Consider the following 18,149-nt stretch of genomic DNA (forward strand, 5'->3'; position numbering starts at 1 on the left):
GGTGGATATGGGTGGGGGGGGGGAGTTTGATAGGGAGAACGAAACCATTTAAAAGTTATTTGTACATGTGCACAATCAGGAAAGGTTTAGAGTGCTTTGGGCCACGTTCAGAAGTTCTGAGCGACAGCAAGCTATCAAAAGGCCAACAGGACAGACCAGGAGATTGGTGCTGAGAAATCTAAACGCCCACCAGAAGGTTTATAGACAATAGACAATAGGTGCAGGAGTAGGCCATTCGGCCCTTCGAGTCAGCACCATCATTCAATGTGATCATGGCTGATCATTCTCAATCAGTACCCCGTTCCTGCCTTCTCCCCATACCCCCTGACTCCGCTATGCTTAAGAGCGCTATCTAGCTCTCTCTTGAAAGCATTCAGAGAATTGGCCTCCACTGCCTTCTGAGGCAGAGAATTCCACAGATTTACAACTCTCTGACTGAAAAAGTTTTTCCTCATCTCCGTTCTAAAACATAGCACGAAAAGTAAGGGCATTTGTGTTTGGTAGATTATTTCTTTGTTGTAACAATGCTTCTTGGCAATAAATCAGCCCAACACAGAAGAATATGATAGTGGCATTTAAGAGTCTTAAAATAGGCATTTGGACACATATCTGAGGAAGGATATTGCTGGTTTTGGAGAGGGTCCAGAGGAGGTTTACAAGAATGATTCCAGGGATGAGTGGGTCAGCATATGATGAGCGTTTGACAGCACTGGGCCTCTACTCGCTGGAGTTTACAATGTTGAGGGGGGACCTCATTGAAACTTACAGAATAATGAAAGGCATAGATAGAGTGGATGTGGAAAGGACGTTTCCACTGGTGGGAGAGTCCAGGACCAGAGGTCAGAGCCTCAGAATTAAAGGGTGCTCTTTTAGAAAGGAGGTGAGGAGGAACTTCTTTAGTCAGAGGGTAGTTAATCTGTGGAACTCATTGCCACAGAGGGCTGTCAGTGGATATTTTTAAGGCAGAGATAGACAAATTCTTGATTAGATCGAGTGTCAAGAGTTATGGGGAGAAGGCAGGAAAATGGGATTAGGAGGCAGAGATCAGCCATGATTGAATGGTGGAGTGGACTCGATGGGCTGAATGGCCTAATTCTACTCCTATAACTTGTGAACTTGTGACATGCAGTGAATGGGGAGATATGGATCACTTGCAGGCAGAGATTAGTTTAACTTGGCATTATGTTCAGCATAAACATCGTGGCCCAAAGTGACTGTTCGTGTGCTGTTCTGTTCTATATTGTCCTATGTTAAGTCCTACACTGCATACCACTGCACTTAACACAAGGGTCAAATGTTTTATTGTCATATGTCCCAAAATGGAACAATGAAATTCTTACTTGCAGCAGCACAACAGAATATGTAAACACAGTACTCAGTAGACACCATAGTAAACAACACAAGCAAGTTTATGATAGAAAGACAAAAAGCATAGTCCAAAAACAAAACCAATGCCCTCTCCCCCTCCCAGCGTGGAAAAACATAAACATAGAAAAGTAGGTGCAGGAGTTGGCCAATCGGCCCTTCGAGCCAGCCCCACCATTCAATATGATCATGGCTGATCATCCAAAATCAGTGCCCCGTTCCTGCTTTTCACCATATCCCTTGATTCCGTTGGCCCTAAGAGCTAAATCTAACTCTATCTTGAAAACATCCAATGAATTGGCCTCCACTGCCTTCTGTGGCAGAGAATTCCACAGATTCACAACTCTGGGTGAAAAAGTCTTTCCTTATCTCAGTCCTAAATGGCCTTCCCCTCATTCTTAAACTGTGACCCCTGGTTCTGGACTCCCCCCAACATCGGGAACATTTTTCCTGCATCTAGCCTGTCCAATCCTTTAAGAATTTCATATGTTTCTATAAGATCCCTTCTCAAGCTCCCAGCAAGTTCCTAGTGTAGTTTGTAGTACAGAGTTTATTTGGAATTCGTAGTGTTCAGTAGCCTGATGGCTGTTGGAAAAAAGATATTAACCTGAATCCCCTCAGTTCCCTCAGGAACTCATAGTAGTTCCTGTATCACTTGTTTTTGGAGGTCAGAAGAGTTGTCCCAATACTCTGGCCCAACCAAGATCAGTAAAGTAGATGACACAACCTTGATTGTGAGACATAATAGTGCAAGAACTGGCCGAAGCTTTTTCCCAACATTGGTATCATATTGAAATTCGACAGGCATGAATCATTTCAGTAGAGTTGCTGCCTTACAGCGCCAGAGACCTGGGTTTGATCCTGACTGCAGGTGCTATCCGTACGCTGTTTGTACGTTCTCCCTGTGACCACGTGGGTTTTTTCTGGGTGGTCCGGTTTCCTCCCACGCTCCAAAAACTACTGGTTTGTAGGTTAATTGGCTTTGTAAATTGTAAATTTCCCCTCGTGTGTAGGATAGTGTTAGTATACGGGATGATCGCTGGTCAGCGTGGACTTGGTGGGCCGAAGGGCCTGTTTCCACACTGTATCTCTGAAGTCTAAGGTCTAAATAAAGTCCTCTCATATTCTGAACAAACGGCAAGATTTCAAATATGTTAACCAAATTTAATATTCCAAGGTATTTTCTTGAACTATCATCACACCAACAAACATAATTAAGCAATTTCTCCACAATACTCCCTACAGAGTTTCCCAGATGGAGGCCCACATATTGTCCTGCAGCTAATTTTCTATTTCCATGGCAACACTACCCATAATTTCACTCTGACGCAAAGTATTTGTAAATGACGGTCTGATTTCACTTTCAATTTTGGTTGTCAAGGACATTGTGATTCACGTTGAAATAAAATCTGAAATTCTAATCTCCTCAGTCGGCCCCATGCACACAAACACGACAAACACCTCCATAATAGGAATCCAATTTGCCTATTGTTGTCAAAACAAACTCTGTAATAGGAATATTATCTCTCTGTCAGCTACTTCACTCTCCACAGATCATCATACCTCACTGTGTAGGAAAGAACCGCAGGTGCTGGTTTAAATCGAAGGTAGACACAAAATGCTGGAGTAACTCAGCAGGACAGGAAGCATCTCTGGAGAGAAGGAATGGGTGGCGTTTCGGGTCGAGACCCTTCGTCAGTCTGAAGAAGGGTCTCGACACGAAAAGTCACTCATTCCTTCTCTCCAGAGATGCTGCCTGTCCCGCCGAATTACTCCAGCATTACTCCAGCATTTTGTGTCCATCATACCTCACTGCATAGGCATGGTGTCGCCGTTCTCTCCTCTCATAATAAGTGCCATTAGGAAGTATCAACTTCCCCCTTCATTTGTGGGGTTGTGGGCACTCTCCATGACACCTGAGTTAATGCAATGGTGCAATGACTGATTGAGGGTGGGAGTCAGGCCAGTCTTTGTCTGTCCCAGATGTCCATTGACTGGGGACATAGTTAGCCAGAGTTCCCCCAAATTAGGAAGAGACAATAATTGATAGGGATCTGTGCTGTGGATGCCATCCAGTCAATCCTCCTGAAAGTTCTGTCAGCTGTCGTCCACATGCAAGGTGTTCCCACCAACAACACCACAGAGGCCTGTATTTCTAAAAAAAACCAGCAGAGAGAGGCTGGTAAAAATCGAAGGTAAACACAAAATGCTGGAGTAACTCAGCGGGTCAGGCAGCATCTCTGGAAAGAAGGAATGGGTGACGTTTCGGGTCGAGACCCTTCTTCAGACTGAGGTCAGGGGAGGGGGCGGGTCACAGATAGAATGTAGTCAGAGACAGGAAGACTAGTGGGAGGACTGGGAAGGGGGGGGAGAATAGAGAGGGAAAGCAGGGACTATCTGAAGCCTGAGCAGCTGAGTTACTCCAGCATTTTGTGTCTACTACCATGACCTGTATTTCTAAATTAAAGTAAAGAAACACATGTAAGTCTGAGAATGTCATACATCACATGACAATTATGCACACTTGACCCTTGAGAATTGGTCCACATTTTGCCGCAAATCTGAGAAGGTTGTCAGAGTGTTTTCTGTGTGAATAAATTCCCCTCAAGGCTCTTTGAAGTCTTCCCTCTCTCGCTGTAAGCCTACACTCTTTAGTTTTAAACTCCCCTATCCTGGGGTAAAAACTGTGGCAATCCACCTTATCTATGCCCTTCACATCCACACGTTCACATCCAAATGGTTAATAATAATAATGAACAATAGAGAACCTGCAACAATCCCTATGGCACAGCACTTGTTACAGGCCTTACGTCTGAAAAACAAACCTCTACCACCACCCTCTGCCTCCTATCTTCAAGCCAATTTCACAGCACTCTATACTAAGGTGGAATTTGGGATGGAGACTATGAAATATATGAAATCCCATCTCAGAATTAGACAATAGACAATAGACAATAGGTGCAGGAGTAGGCCATTCAGCCCTTCGAGCCAGCACCGCCATTCAATGCGATCATGGCTGATCACTCTCAATCAGTACCCCGTTCCTGCCTTCTCCCCATATCCCCTCACTCCGCTATCCTTAAGAGCTCTATCCAGCTCTCTCTTGAAAGCATCCAACGAACTGGCCTCCACTGCCTTCTGAGGCAGAGAATTCCACAACTTCACCACCCTCTGACTGAAAAAGTTCTTCCTCATCTCCGTTCTAAATGGCCTACCCCTTATTCTTAAACTGTGGCCCCTTGTTCTGGACTCCCCCAACATTGGGAACATGTTATCTGCCTCTAATGTGTCCAATCCCCTAATTATCTTATATGTTTCAATAAGATCCCCCCTCATCCTTCTAAATTCCAGTGTATACAAGCCCAATCGCTCCAGCCTTTCAACATACGACAGTCCCGCCATTCCGGGAATTAACCTAGTGAACCTACGCTGCACGCCCTCCATAGCAAGAATATCCTTCCTCAAATTTGGAGACCAAAACTGCACACAGTACTCCAGGTGCGGTCTCACCAGGGCCCGGTACAACTGTAGAAGGACCTCTTTGCTCCTATACTCAACTCCTCTTGTTACGAAGGCCAACATTCCATTGGCTTTCTTCACTGCCTGCTGTACCTGCATGCTTCCTTTCATTGACTGATGCACTAGGACACCCAGATCTCGTTGAACTCCCCCTCCTCCTAACTTGACACCATTCAGATAATAATCTGCCTTTCTATTCTTACTTCCAAAGTGAATAACCTCACACTTATCTACATTAAACTGCATCTGCCATGTATCCGCCCACTCACACAACCTGTCCAAGTCACCCTGCAGCCTTATTGCATCTTCCTCACAATTCACACTACCCCCCAACTTAGTATCATCTGCAAATTTGCTAATGGTACTTTTAATCCCTTTGATGTGGAAGCATAGTTCATAAGGTCATAAGTGATAGGAGCAGAATTAGGCCATTTGCCCCATCAAGTCTGCTCCATCATTCAATCATGGCAGATCTACCCCTCCCTCCTAACCCCATTCTCCTGCCTACTCCCCATAACCATTGACACCCGTGCTAATTGGGTATCTGGCAATCTCTGCCTTAAAAATATCCACTGAATTGGCCTCCACAGCCTTCTGTGGCAAAGAATTCCACAGATTCACCACCCTCTGACTAAAGAGGGGGGACAATGCAATGAGGAAGGGCATTCTCATTGCCTAGTGTGTATGGGAACTGGTGGAGCTCTAAGGTGTGTTATATGGAAGAGAGACAGACAGACAGACAGACAGACAGACAGACAGACAGACAGACAGACAGACAGACAGACAGACAGACAGACAGACAGACAGACAGATATTTTTTGAATACAATATAAAATATAAAATATAATAAACATTTTGCACACTTCAATATGATCAGGCCTCTTTATTAATCCCAGTGCAGATCTGAACTGTGTTATTCAGTGCATTTGGTTGGCTTGTTTTAAGTCCACTTGGACTCTGTGCGTTTTATCACAGCCATTGGGAATGAATTAATTTACGTTCACCTTGCAAATTCCGAATCAAACAAATGACTCAAATGCCATCCGAAGCAGAAAAATGCAGCAGCTAAAATTGGAAACAATTTTGTTTTACTGAATCACAAGTCCCGCCAAATCACTTCTCTTGCATTAGTGGGAAAAAACTGTCCCCATAATAATTTTTTTCTTATTAATATTCCTGGAGGGAGTCACAGGTTGTCATGTAATTATCAGTGGCAGCAGGGTATACAACATAGAGTTATGGTAATTGTCAAAAAAGCCAAACTCATGGGAGGGGATGAGGAATACAGTAAACCCTTGTTACAACAGACCTCTTTATAACGGATTTCGATTTAATTTAGTTTAGAGATAGTTTAGAGATAGAGCGCAGAAACAGGCCCTTTGATCCACCGAGTCCACACCGACCAGCGCACTAACACTATCCTACACACACTAGGAACAATTAACAATCTTTTACCAAAGCCAATTAACCTACAAACCTGTAGATGTTTGGAGTGTGTGAGGAAACCGGAGCACCTGGAGAAAACCCACGTGGTCACAGAGAAAACGTACAAACTCTGTCCAGACAGCACCCGTGGTCAGGATCGAACCGCTGTACCATCGGTAGAGTTGCTGCTTTACAGCGCCAGAGACCCGGGTGTGATCCTGACTACGGGTGCTGTCTGTATAGAGTTTGTACATTCTCCCCGTGACCTGCGTGTGTTTTCTCCAGGTGCTCCAGTTTCCACCCACACTTCAAAGACGTACAGGTTTGTAGGTTAATTAGCTTGATATAATTGTAAATTGTCCCTAGTGTGCGTGCAGGATAGCGTTAATGTGCAGGGACCACTGGTTGGAACGGACTTGGTGGGCCGAATGGCCTATTTCCGCGCTGTATCTCTAAACTAAACTAAGTTCAAAGTTTTAAAGAGGCTCTCAAAGGTGAGATTCTAAATAATACAATGAAAATGCTGAAGGAACTCAGCGGGTTAGGCAGCATTTGTGGAGGGAATGGATGGATGACGATTCATGTAGAAAGATCCCAATCCAAAACGTTGTCCGTCCAGATGCTGCCTGACCCATTGAGTTCCTCCAGCATTTTGTGTTATACTCAAAATTCCAGCGTCTGCTGTTCCTCAGTGTATCCTCTGGCAGTGGGTGATGGCCATTAGATTAAATGAATGAGGTGAGATGTACAACACTGACTCTTTCTCCAGACCCCTTCAGTCGGCGTGAGCACAAAGCAAAGCATTAGTCATAGATTCATGGCATAGGCCCTGCTAAGTTGCACAGCACAGAGAATTATTTTGAGCAGTTATGGGCTCCCATCTGCATGAAGCCCGAGCAGTCGTGACACTAACAGGGATGTAATGCTGAGACTCTATAAGGCGCTGGTCAATAGACAATAGACAATAGGTGCAGGAGGCCATTCAGCCCTTCGAGCCAGCACCGCCATTCAATGTGATCATGGCTGATCATTCTCAATCAGTACCCCGTTCCTGCCTTCTCCCCATACCCCCTGACTCCGCTATCCTTAAGAGCTCTATCTAGCTCTCTCTTGAATGCATTCAGAGAATTGGCCCCCATTGCCTTCTGAGGCAGAGAATTCCACAGATTCACAACTCTCTGACTGAAAAAGTTTTTCCTCATCTCAGTTCTAAATGGCCTACCCCTTATTCTTAAACTGTGGCCCCTTGTTCTGGATTCCCCCAATATTGGGAACATATCATATCATATATCATATCATATCATATATATACAGCCGGAAACAGGCCTTTTCGGCCCACCAAGTCCGTGCCGCCCAGCGATCCCCGTACATTAACAACTATCCTACACCCACTAGGGACAATTTTTACATTTACCCAGCCAATTAACCTACATACCTGTACGTCTTTGGAATGTGGGAGGAAACCGAAGATCTCGGAGAAAACCCACGCAGGTCACGGGGAGAACGTACAAACTCCTTACAGTGCAGCACCCGTAGTCAGGATCGAACCTGAGTCTCCGGCGTTGCATTCGCTGTAAAGCAGCAACTCTACCGCTGCGCTACCGTGCCGCCCTGTTTCCTGCCTCTAACATGTCAGACCGCATTTGGAGTATTGTGAGCAATTGTGAGCCCCATATCTGAGCACGGATGTGAGGGCGTTGGAGAGGGTCCAGAGGAGGTTTACGAGAATGATGCTGCGGATGATTGGGGTTGACGTAAGATGAGCGTTTGAAGGCATTGGGTCTGAACACGCTGGAGTTTAGAAGGATAGGGGGATGTCACTGAAACTTACCGAATAATGAAAGACCTGAATACAGTGGATGTGGAGAGGATGTTCCCACTAGTGGGAGAGTCTAGAACTCACAGGAAATAGCCTCAGAGTAAAAGGACGTACATTTAGAAAAGAGATGAGGAGTTCCTTCTTTAGTCAAACGATGGTGAATCTGTGGAATTCATTGCCACCGACGGTTGTGGAGGCCATCATTGGGTTGTTTTTTTTTTAATGTTTATTTTTTTATTTTTTTATTTAATTAATTACAGTGCATATAACAACAACAGTAAACCCCATCCCTCCCCTTCCCTACATAATCATGAAAACAAACAAACAAAAACAAACAAATAAATAAATTTAATTTTTTTTAATTTTTTAAACATAACTACAATGTGACAAAAAAAAGACAAAAGCACAAAAACATGAGGCAAGGTAATTTTCACAAGTCAAATATTTCAGTATTTTCACTGCTGGATTCAAAGAAGGTACAAAAGCATGTGGCATTGAGGGGATAGTTTTACTTGTCCTTAATATGCTGCAGCACTGGGTTCCATATGTTGAAGAACTTTTGAAGGTTGCCAGACAATTCATATCTCAACCTCTCTACGTGTAAGATGCCCATTAATTCTCTTAACCAAGTCTCAAACTGAGGAGCAGAGTCTGATTTCCATAGTTTCAAAATACATCTGTTGGCAATTACCATACCATAAACCAAGATTGCGCGAGCATTATGGTCTAGCTTCTCAAGCGTTGTGGAATACCTGAATAGAGCAGTTTCAGGGTCCGGAGTTAAAGTGACGTTTAAAACAGTAGAGTACCATTGAAACAAAAGACACCAAAAGTTGTGAAGTTTTGGACAAGTCCAAAAGTGGTGAGCGAGTGTACCCTCAGCGGTCTTGCATCTATTACACAAAGGTGAGAGATCAGGAAAGATTTTATGCAGCTTAACCTTAGAGTAGTGTAATCTGTGTATAACCTTGAATTGAATCAGTTGTAGCCTAGAATTAATAGAACAGGATTTTATACTTTTCAGTACTACCTTCCAGACATCGTCATGAATTTCAATGTTAAGGTCTTCTTCCCAGGTTTGTTTTATTTTTAAAGTAGATTTATCTAGTTTGTTTGAAAAGATACCTACAAAAGATGAGATTAGGTTCTTTGCTTCCGGGGGACCCAGCAAAATTTTGGACAATGAGTCGTCTTCGGGCAGGGACTCAAAAAGCGAATTATTTTGTCGAACATAATTTCTCAGCTGTAAGTACCTGAAGAATTGAGTTTTGGGCAATGAGAACTTGGATTGTAGCTGATCAAATGATGCAAAGTGTCTATTTATGTAAAGATCTTTTATTGTAACTATCCCTTTACAGCTCCATTCTCTGAACGCTGTGTCTGTAAATGATGGGGGGAAAGCGTGGTTATGCCAGATTGGGGCGTGCATTGACGTATTCGGAAGCTCACAAGCTTTCCTAATTTGGTGCCATATTCTCTGAGCATTGGACAGAGTGAAGTGATCCTCTCTAAGAGAGGTGAGAGATCTGGGTAATGAAAAAAGGAGAGCAGGGAGAGAAGTTTTTGGGGTTAAGCTTTTTTCAATCGCCAGCCAAGGGGGCAGGTCATATCCAACTCCCCGTTCATATGCATATTGCCAGTATACCATGACTCTAACATTGGCCGCCCAATAGTAATATAAAAAGCACGGTAACCCCAGTCCCCCATGTTCCCTCGTTTTTTGAAGATAAGCTTTTGTGATCCTGTGTGCTTTATATCCCCAAATAAATGGCATAATGATAGAATCGATTAACTTAAAGTAGGATTTGGGGATAAAAATAGGGACATTCTGAAATAAATACAGAAATCTCGGCAGGGAGACCATCTTCACTGCGTTCACGCGGCCAATCAAGGAAATAGGCAACGTTCTCCATTTCTCTATGTTCTCCTTTAGCTTGTTCAACCTTTCGGTAAAGTTAATTTTAAAGAGGGTCTTGGGGTTTTTAGATATTTTAATGCCCAGATATTTTATACTGTCCGGATTTGTTTTAAACTGCATGTTGGCTAAGAATACAGGGTCTAATTCTGCTGTTAACGATATAAGTTCACTCTTCTGCCAGTTTATAGTGTAACCTGAGACCTCGCCAAAGGAATTAATAAGCTGGAATAGGTAAGGGACAGAATGTTCAGGGTCAGATACAAAGATGGCAATATCATCCGCATAAAGCGAAATCTTATGTTCCACCCCACCCAGTATTATCGGTTTTATAAGCGCATGCCCTCTTATGCCGATTGCCAGCGGCTCAATGGCTAACGCAAAGAGGAGCGGCGAGAGGGGGCAACCCTGTCGCGTACCCCTCTGAAGGGCAAAAGAGGGTGACCTATCCTGGTTTGTGAGTATGGAAGCGGTGGGATGAGCATATATAAGACGTACCCAGGAAATAAAAGAGGCACCAAGACCAAACTCTTCCAGCACTCTGAGTAAATATCCCCACTCTGCCATCTATGTAAAAAAGTGCCCTGCACATCTCCTTTAAATTTTGCCCCTCTCACCTTAAAGCTATACCATCTAGTCTTTAAAATTTTAAAGTTTGGTAAGTTTAAATTGAGAGTGGAATACAGAACCAGCTAAGTTTCAAGGGAGTAGGAAGGAACTGCAGATGCTGGTTTATATTGAATATAGATACAAAATGCTGGAGTAACTCAGTGAGTCCGGCAGCATCCCTGGAGAAAAGGAATAGGTGACGTTTCGGGTTGAGACCCTTCTTCAGACTATGATCCTTCTTCCGACTCTCGGTTTGAAGATGGGTCTTGACCCAAGTCATCGCCTATTCCTTTTCTCCAGGGATGCTGCCTGACCCGCTGAGTTACTCCAGCATTTTGTGTCTATCTTAAGTTTCAAGGGAATTATGTCACCAGAATTAAATTAGCTTAAAGAGAGCACAAGAACCAGGGACCCTGGGAGTGAATGGGGAGGCCGGTAAACATTACCTGAAGAAGGGAGACATAAGAAACTGCAAATGCTGGCTTACAAAAAAAAAGGGACAACGTGCTGGAGTACTCAGCGGGTCAAGCAGCGTCTCTGGAGAACATGGATTGGTAACGTTTCAGTCAGGACTTTTCTTCAGACCCTTCTTCAGATTCTTCACTTGAGGAACCATAGGTGATGCATGGTGCCATAAGGTCATAAGTTCATAAGTGATAGGAGCAGAATTAGGCCATTTGGCCCATCAATTCTACTCCACCATCCAATCATGGCTGATCTATCTCTTCCTTCTTGGTTAGTACGGGTGTCAGAGGTTATGGGGAGAAGGCAGGAGAATCGGTTAGGAGGGAGAGATAGATCGGCCATGATTGAATGGCGGAGTAGACTTGACTGGCCTAATTCTACTCCTATCACTTACAACCTTATGACCTCCTAACCCCATTCTCCTGCCTTCTCCCCATAACCTCTGACACTCGTACAAATCAAGAATCTACAGTTTCCCTGCCTTAAAAATATTCATTTCTAGTGCCCTGGAAATGCATTAGTTTGAGCAGCTGTACCCACACATTTGCTTCACTTCCTTCTTATACCAGAGCCAGATCCCAAACTATTGGGATTTCCTTGGGCATTTTCAATTATTGAATAACAAACTTTCTGCATCAATTTTCAGCATCTATAAAGTTAAACTAAACCTAACTTGACATTAATAAAAATGTAGGTTTTGATTTACTTACCCCTTCAGCAAAATAATCCTTTTCTTTCTCCTCTTCCATTTTCTATTTTCACCCCATTTCTGGCTGTACATCTTCTTTAGAAAGACACAAAAAGCTGGAGTAACTCGGCGGGTCAGGCAGCATCCCTGGGTAAAAGGAGTAGGTGACGTTTCAGGTCGAGACCCTTCTTCAGAAAACATCCTCTTTGCTGGCATTTTTCACCACTGTCACACAACCTCCTGCTGATCCCACAAATAAATGGCATTGGTCAGTTGTGTGTATGAGACTTTTGAGAGCCAATATTTATGAAAGGTGAACAAAAATATAATTTTTGAGCTGATGCCTCACACCTCCTCAGTTCCAGCATCAGTGCTAACCTCCAACGCCATCTGTTGTGAAGTTATTATGTGTTATCAAGTGGTTCCCCAGATCCTTTGGTTTTCTTCTCCATTCTTTGACGGCAGTAAATGTTCTCTAGCGTGCAGATGAGTGGTTAAATGTGGGGAGAGCTGATGGGAATGGGGGGGGGGGGGGCAATAGTTTATTTGGAAAATTAATGCAGAGTGGCATTGTTCACAGAGCCCATAAAGAATTGATTCAGGATTCAGGATATCTTTATTTGTCATCCAAAAAACAAGTTTTTTGGACGAGACTTCGTCACCCACAGTCCAACAATAAGAGCAATAAAATAAGCAAATGACACAACCCCAACCAACACAAAACACAAAAAAAAAATAAACATCCATCACAGTGAGTCTCCTCCAGTCCCCTCCTCACTGTGATGGAAGGCCAGAATGTCATTTCTCTTCCCCTGCCGTCTTCTCCCGCGGTCAGGCTGTTGTCGTTGCCATGTTCCAGGCCGCGCCAGACGGTGAAAGGTCCGCGGCGGGCCGACCCCAGCCCATATGATGAAGAAATTGAAGTGGATTCATTGGATGTAAATTGGTATATTAAATCTTTGTGATCCCATGAACCCAAGTGTACCGTGTCTTAATAAAACATCTTCTGGACTGTGCTAAAGGCACAGCAGAGGAGAAGCCAATGGGTGTTACTACTTTCACGGCCATGAAACACGCCACAAACCCTCCCTGCAGTCCCCAATCGGACAAAGGCATTAATAGTATGGAGCCCTGGTCAGACGGATTGAGATGAACATTGAGGAAAAATGGTTCCCGATGGGCTGTAATGGTCCCCTTCCACAGGTTTGGAAATATGGATAGATATTGCCAGCATTTTGTTTTATTAGAAGGAAAATAATTACAATGCACAGCATTATTCATAGCACAGTACTGCAAAGGAAAAGGACCTTTAGCCAAAATGACCAGTTTCAGTTCAGTTCAGTTTAGTTTAGTTTATTGTCACGGCGTCAGGAGGGGAACCGGCGGCAATCGTGGAGGGGGCCGTTGTGGCGGTCGATGAGGACGCTGGTCGGGGTCACGACCAGTGATGGCGCTGACGGTCGAGGACAGGCCACGCCGGGCATTGGGGAGGGGGAGGGGGGAGAACAAATGGGGACTTTGTGTGGGATACTTTGTAACTTTGTCAGCGCCCTTTGTGTGGCGACTATTTGCATACCTTGAGTGTGCAAGCAAAGAATTTCACTGTGACTTGTCACATGTGACAATAAAGTGTTCAATAAAGTGTTCAATAAAGTGTTCAATAAAGTGTTCAATAAAGTGTTCAATAAAGTGTTCAATAAAGTGTTCAATTCAATTCAATACCGAGGTACAGTGAAAAGCTTTTGTCGCGTGCTAACGAGTCAGTGGAAAGAAAGTACATGATTACAATCAAGCTATTCAGTGTACAGATACATGTTAAGGGAATAGCATTTAGTGCATGAAAAAGTCAGTAAAGTCCAATCAAAGAGGTAGATAGTAGTTCAGGACTACTCTCCAATTGTGGTAGGATGGATCACTTGCCTGATAACAGCTGGGAAGAAACTGTTCCTGAATCTGGAGGTGTGCGTTTTCACACTTCTATACCTTTTGCCCGATGGGAGAGGGGAGAAGAGGGAGATGCCAGGGTGCGACTCGTCCTTGATTATGCTACTGGCCTTGCCGAGGCAGCGTGAGGTGTAAATGGAGTCAATGGAAATTGTTGGTTTGTGTGATGGTCTGGGCTGCGTCCACAATTCACTGCAATGACCGTGCTGAATATGAGGCTGAGATAAACTGATCTCCTCTGCCTGTATATGAACTATATCCCTCCATTCCCTGCATATCCATGTGCCCATCTAAAAGCCTCTTAAATGCCACTATTGCATCTACTTCTACCAGCACTCATGGCAGCGTGTTCCAGGCACCCACCACTCTCTGTGAAAAAAATACTGCTCTGCACATCTCCGTTAAAATTCCCCCCTTCTTATGTTAAAGCTATGCCCTCTCGGTAACATTTCCACCTTGGGGAAAAGGTTCTGACTGTCTACCCTATCTATGCCTCTCTAATTTCATATACTTCTATCAGGTCTTCCCTCTGACGTTCCATAGAAAATAATCCAAGTCTGACCAATCTCTCTCTGTAGCTGATAGCCTCTTAACCAGCCAGCTTGCATGTAAACCTCTTCTGCACCCTTTTCCAAAGCATCCACATCCTTCCTGTAATTGAGCAACCAGAACTGCACACCATACACCAAATGCAGCCCAACCAAAGTCCTACAAAGCTGCATCATGACTTCCAACTCAAGAAGCTCAAGAAACTCAAGGGTGGCATGGTGGCGCAGCGGTAGAGTTGCTGCCTTACAGCGAATGCAGCGCCGGAAACTCAGGTTTGGTCCTGACTACGGGCGCCGTCTGTACGGAGTTTGTACGTTCTCCCCGTGACCTGCGTGGGTTTTCTCAGAGATCTTCGGTTTCCTCCCACACTCCAAAGACGTACAGGTATGTAGGTTAATTGACTGGGTCAATGTAAAAATTGTCCATAGTGTGTGTGGGATAGTGTTAGTGTGCAGGGATCGCTGGGCGGCGCGGACACGGTGGGCCGAAGGGCCTGTTTCCGCGCTGTATCTCTAAATCTAGGAAAAAAGCTTACAATTCACCTTCTTTACCTCTATCTATCTGTGGATAGATATTGCCAACATCTAGTTTTATTGGTAGGAATAAAATAAAGGCGATTGTCCAGGTGATCTTGAGGGAGGGGGGTGGGGGGTTTATTCAGTTTTATCAATTAAAAACAAAATTTCAAACCCTCAATTTAGCATATGATGACGAAATTGAAGTGGATTCATTGGATGCAAATTGGTATATTAAATCTTTGTGATCCCATGAACCCAAGTGTACCGTGTCTTAATAAAACATCTTCTGGACTGTGATAAAGGCACAGCAGAGGAGAAGCCAATGGGTGTTACTACTTGCACGGCTATGAAACACGCCACAAACCCTCCCTGCAGTCCCCAATCAGACAAAGACATTAATAGTATGGAGCCCTGGTCAGAAGGATTGAGATGAACATTGAGGAAAAATTTTCCCGATGTTGGAGGAGACCAGAACCAGGGGTCACAGTTTAAGAATAAGAGGTAGGCCATTTCGGACTGAGATGAGGAAAAACTTTTTCACCCAGAGAGTTGTGAATCTGTGGAATTCACCGCCACAGAAGGCAGTGGAGGCCAATTCACTGGATGGTATCAGAATCAGAATAACCTTTATTGTTATCCAAAAAAACATGTCTTTTGGACGAGATTTTGTCACCCACAGTCCAACAATAAGAGCAATAAAAGTAAGCAATTTCACAATCACAAACCAACACAAAACAATAAAAAAGGAACATCCATCACAGTGAGTCTCCTCCAGTCCCTCCTCACTGTGATGGAAGGCCAGAATGGCTTTTCTCTTCCCCTGCCGTCTTCTCCCGCGGTCAGGCTGTTGGAGTTGCCACGTTCCATAGAGAGTTAGATTTAGCTCTTAGGGATAACGGAATCAAGGGAAATGGGAAGAAAGCAGGAACGGGGTACTGATTTTGGATGATCAGCCATGATCATATTGAATGGCGGTTCTGGGTCGAAGGGCCGAATGGCCTACTTCTGCACCTATTTTCCATGTTTGTATGATTAAAGAACAGTAAGTTTCCCTCCAAGAGGAGCATTCGTTAACTGGATGAATTTTAAGCCAGTGGCAATTATCTGTGGCGATGAAATCCACAAATTCACCACCCTGACTAAAGAAATTCCTCCTCATCTCCTGTCTAAAGGTACATCCTTTTTTTCTGAGGATATGGTCTCTTTGCCAAGACCCTCCCACTAGTGGAAACATCACATCCACTCTATCCAGGCCTAAAGTGGAACTAAGAACTAATAATTTTAAAAGTAAAGAAATTGGCATCTGGAATGCATAGTTGTGGAGATATATTTAACCGGGTCTTTGGAAAGGGAATAGTATCAGTGTTTCATATCATATCATATCATATATATACAGCCGGAAACAGGCCTTTTCGACCCTCCAAGTCCGTGCCGCCCAGTGATCCCCGCACATTAACACTATCCTACACCCACTAGGGACAATTTTCACATTTACCCAGCCAATTAACCTACATACCTGTACGTCTTTGGAGTGTGGGAGGAAACCGAAGATCTCGGAGAAAACCCACGCAGGTCACGGGGAGAACGTACAAACCCCTTACAGTGCAGCACCCGTAGTCAGGATCGAACCTGAGTCTCCGGCGCTGCATTCGTTGTAAAGCAGCAACTCTACCGCTGCGCTACCGTGCCGCCCTTGAAAGAGAAGAACTGCAGGCTTCAGAAAGGGCTGGGGACTGAGATTAGCACCACTCCTTTTGTAAAGAAGGGGCTCTTAAGTGCTGAATGCCCTTCTCCTGTGCTGACCCCCATTCTATGATCCCACACTAACATGAAATTCTGGAAACACTCAACAGTTCAAGCAGCAATGAACTGTAGACCCACTGCCTCACAACGCCAGTGTCCCAGGTATAACCCTAATTAGCTGTCTGTATGGAGTTTACACATTCTTCTTGTGTGAACTTGTGGGCTTCCTCCGAGTGCTCCGGTTTGCTCCCACATCTCAAAGACGTGTAGGTTTTTTAGTTAATTAGATGCTTTACATTGCGCACAGTGTGTGTCAGATATTATGGGTGTCAGAGGTTATGGGGAGAAGGCAGGAGAATGGGGTTGAGAGGGAAAGATAGATCAGACATGATCGAATGGTGGAGTAGACTCAATCGGTCGAATGGCCTAATTCTGTTCCAAAAACTTATGAACTTGTGAAGGAAGGAGAATGGGATTGCGAGAGAAAAATAGATCAGCCGTGATGGAATGGTGCAATAGAGGCGATGGGCCGAATGGCCTAATTCTGCTCCTATGCCTTATGACCTTATGGTCTTGTGATGTTAGGTGAGTGGTAGAATCTGGAGAAGTTTAGGAGAATTAAATATGAATGGAATTAATATATGTTTAGAGCAGTTGGGTAGTTGATGGTTGGAGAGGACTCAGTGTGCCAGAAGGGTTGTTCCTGTGTCATTCTATGACTCTCCGACATAAGTGATAGGAGTAGAATTAGGCCATTCGGCCCATCAAGTCATGGTTGATCTACTGTATCTCTCCCTCCTAACCCCATTCTGCTGCCTTCTCCCCTTAACCTCTGACACCGTACTAATCAAGAATCTATCTATCTCTACCTTAAATATAGCCACTGACCTGGCCTCCACAGCCTTCTGTGGCAACGAATTCCACAGATTCACCTCCCTCCTCCTCATCTCCTTCCTAAAAGAACGTCCTTTAATTCTGAGTCTATTCAAATTGGTTTTATAGACAATAGACAATAGGTGCAGGAGTAGGCCATTTGGCCCTTCGAGCCAGCACCGCCATTCAACGTGATCATGGCTGATCATTCTCAATCAGTACCCCGTTCCTGCCTTCTCCCCATACCCCCTGTCTCCGCTATCCTTAAGAGCTCTATCTAGCTCTCTCTTGAATGCATTCAGAGAATTGGCCTCCACTGCCTTCTGAGGCAGAGAATTCCACAGATTCACAACTCTCTGACTGAAAAAGTTTTTCCTCATCTCAGTTCTAAATGGCCTACCCCTTATTCTTAAACTGTGGCCCCTTGTTCTGGACTCCCCCAACATTGGGAACATGTTTCCTGCCTCTAACGTGTCCAACCCCTTAATAATCTTATACGTTTCGATAAGATCTCCTCTCATCCTTCTAAATTCCAGTGTATACAAGCCTTTAATTCTGAGTCTATGACCTATTGTCCTAAACGCTCCCACTAGTGGAAACATCCTCTCCACATCCACTCTATCTAAGCCTTTCACTATTCTGCACATTTCAATGAGGTGTACGACATTCATACAAAGAGAAACAGAGTCAACCATCCATGTCTATGAGCTTTCATCA

The sequence above is a fragment of the Rhinoraja longicauda genome, chromosome 1, assembly GCF_053455715.1.
Source record: "Rhinoraja longicauda isolate Sanriku21f chromosome 1, sRhiLon1.1, whole genome shotgun sequence".
Lineage (NCBI taxonomy): Eukaryota > Metazoa > Chordata > Chondrichthyes > Rajiformes > Arhynchobatidae > Rhinoraja > Rhinoraja longicauda.